At 46.0% G+C, this 3,167-nt stretch overlaps 1 long non-coding RNA gene and 1 pseudogene across 2 annotated transcripts in view; both read left to right on the top strand.

The window, feature by feature from the left end:
* LOC111742018 overlaps positions 1-3,167 on the top strand; it is a 53,840-nt gene that overhangs the window by 37,959 nt on the left and 12,714 nt on the right. For both annotated transcript variants that reach the window (XR_002781143.1, XR_002781142.1), the window contains exon 3: positions 1,048-1,178. This is a non-coding gene — a long non-coding RNA (uncharacterized LOC111742018). The remainder of the gene's footprint in view (positions 1-1,047; positions 1,179-3,167) is intronic.
* Positions 3,019-3,137, top strand: LOC111742033 (annotated as a pseudogene).

Genomic DNA, 3,167 nt, shown 5'->3' with positions numbered 1-3,167 from the left:
CTCACAAGAGTGGGGTTTTCTTCTCTTACTTTCTGACCCAAGCCAGAGTGGTGACTTCACTGCAAATGGTTCCAAATTGGAGCTCTCAAAATATTTATTCTGCTACTGCAGCAGTTGGACTGCACAGACCTGTCCCCAGAGCATTAGTCAGACAGGTCTAGCCAGGTTCAGCCATAGAGAATGCTGAATATCCTGGGCCCCACGCACGCATTTGAGAAAACAGGAAAGGATCATGGGAGCGTGGCTTTAATTGCAAGGTATATGGTATTTCCGTGTGGGCAGAGGGACGGGATGTTTATTATGGGCTCCCAGTCCTGAAAGACAGTGCACCAGATGCTTCTCAGCTGCCCCAACCCTCACACAGCAACTCACCCCTCACTGGGCTCCTTGGCCAGCAAAGATTTTCTGCCAAGTAGACAAAGCCTCTCCAGGGATAGAGGAAAATCTCAGAGGTCCCACAAGGTTTTAACGGAGGAGGATGTTGGCCAAGAAGTTTCCCTGAGGCCAGGTTGGTAAAATGAAATATATCTAGGTCAAATCTGATTTCCTCTTCTCTGATACAATGGCTCTTTCAGTATTTTCAGTAAAAATACGGAAACTGGTGAAGACAAAGCTTATTGTCTCTATCAATTCACTTTGCTTAAAAGGAGGCGAATCTGCTTTCCGGGAGTTTTTGAAGCCCCTTTATGGGAGCAAGGCAATACCTCCATTTCTGGGGGTCGCCTGGTCACTCCATGGCTCTGTATACCATAATCCTCACAGAGGCTGCAAGGCACTGAACCCCATTCCACAGAGGCAGGAATGGAGACTGGGGCAGGGCTTGTACAAGGTCCTGCAGACGGTGGGTGGCAGAACTGGAATGTCAAAGGGCATGATGGCTATTACAGATTAGTCTCCACATTTGATTCCTCACTTGCCCTTCTCTGGAAATGTAAAGCATCATTTCCTCAATTTTACAGATAAGAACTGAGTCACAAAGTCAATGTCCTTATTGGCTTCTTTGGAACAGAAAACAAACCCGAGGCCTCTTCACTCTCTTTCTTTTAGGGTTCAAGGAGGAATGGCTATTTGCTCTGCCTGCTGCACCCCCTGCCCCCAAGAGGCCTGCTGGTCACTCCAGCAGCTCACCAGAAAGACATGAGGCTAGGTTGCCAGTAAAATCCCCCCAGAAGCACCAGGTAAGGTAGAGATTTGTAAGGAAGGTTCTTCTCTCACCTCTGGAAATCCCAAGGAGGTTGGAGACAGGGAAGAGAAGAGGGTCCAGAATGGGTCTGTAGGCCACCGGAAGGGCTCCCAGATGAGCCCCTCTGAGCTGACAGAGCTGCGAGTGGGCCTGGCACAGCTGCTTGGCTCTAGGTGAAGGTGTGGCCAGGTGCCTGCCTGCGTGGGTCCACAAGAACCCATGGGCAGTGCGCTTCTTAATGCCCCCATGCTGGCAGCTGTGGATGAGACACTTGCCGTATCACATGCTTCTTCTGTCTGTGGGACCCTCACAGGCACTCTGTTTGGAGCAACTTGAGAGCAACTATTTCATTTGGAAAGCAAACACTGAGAACAGTTAAGACCTAAATCATGACTTCATTCTTCCCCAGATGTCAGACAGCAGTTAAAATAAGGTGGTGTTTATAGAATAAAGCCCAACTATTCCATGTCAGAGGAACAAGACCAAGTCAGTATACTTGTTTGGGATTTCAAGGTTCCTTATGCCCTTGAGGAAAATCCTGTGATACAGAACACTGAGGCTGGAAGATGAGATCCACGAGATCAGGGACCTTGTTGGGTTGCTCACTGCTATATCTCACATCTGGAACAGAGCCTAGAATGTAGTAGGTGCTCAGTAAATGCTTGTGCAATGAATGAATGGTTGATTTCCACTATTTCTAAGTAAGATTAATAAGATATTCAGGCAGGTAGAGAAGGGATCTGCATTGGGAAGCTCCTTCTCTGTCTGACTCTGCCATTGGGATCTCATTAATTCTCGGAGAACACTCTGAGGTCGGGGAGACTTTGTAAGCAGAGAATCTGAGGCTCGGTCTTGCTGAAGGTAACATGATTAATAAAATCAATAACCGGCAGGGTTGGGGCTCAAACCCAGGTATGATTGATTCCAGGCTTCCTCCTTCCCCCCTGAACCACCCCAATAAGACCCTTAATGTTTCACGTGTTGACAGTACCGAGACCTCTTTTACCTACAAGACATGTCATGTTAACTGTACAATCTGGGGTAGCCTCTGTGCCATACCCCAGTGCATCTCAGAAGAGCAATAACTGTAGGTAGGGGTTACAGTTCTGGAAAGGAGGGAGGACAAGTGTGTATGTGTGTGAGGGGGAGGGTGGCTTATATGTCAAGTCTGAGTTTCAAAGGCAGATAGAAGTGACTGCCGTTAATTGGTTAACTCATCTGTACACAGCGTAAATACAAAGCACTTAAAATTTAGTAAATTTGAAAGCAGAAATCATGTAATATTTGTCTTTATATTCTCAGTGGCTAATCCAATTCCTGGCACATAATAGTTTAGTAATATGCATTGGCTGGATGAATTTATTGGTCTTTTCACATGCATCATGTTGAATAGTATTAGGGCTCACAAGAAAGAAAAATCTAACATTGACTCTACAGCAAAATAACAATAATCCTATTGTGCTTTAGCTTTTAGCTTTCCTCGGATACTTTTATCTATCTTGACCCCAAGAGGTAGGCAGACATCAATCCCATATCAACAGACAAAAACCCCAAAGCAGAGAAGTGCTATGATCTGGCCAAGGACCTGAGCATTATTAACATTAGAGACAGAACTAAAACCAGATGCTAGTGTCGTTGGTCCTTTCCAGCACCCCACACTTAGCCCCACACTCTCCTCTCTTCATTTGCATGTGGTCTGTACCCCTACAACAGAAAAGTTTTGAGCAGACCAAAAAGAGGTCTCCTTTTTGCATCCTCAGAGCAAGTACCACACCTACACTCCCAGCACACCTCTATAGCTGACACATGGAGGCTACATTTAAAAATAGCACCAGTACTATGGCTATGTCACCCTGAATGTGCCCTATCTCATCTGATCTCAAAAGCTAAGCAGGGTCAGGCCTGGTTAGTACTTGAAGGGGAGACCACCTGGGAATACCAGGTGCTGTCGACATTAAAAATAAACAAACAAAAAACAAACAAA

The sequence above is a fragment of the Pteropus vampyrus genome, unplaced genomic scaffold (assembly GCF_000151845.1).
Source record: "Pteropus vampyrus isolate Shadow unplaced genomic scaffold, Pvam_2.0 Scaffold85, whole genome shotgun sequence".
In the NCBI taxonomy this organism is placed as follows: domain Eukaryota; kingdom Metazoa; phylum Chordata; class Mammalia; order Chiroptera; family Pteropodidae; genus Pteropus; species Pteropus vampyrus.
This window is presented reverse-complemented; position numbering and strand designations above follow the sequence as displayed.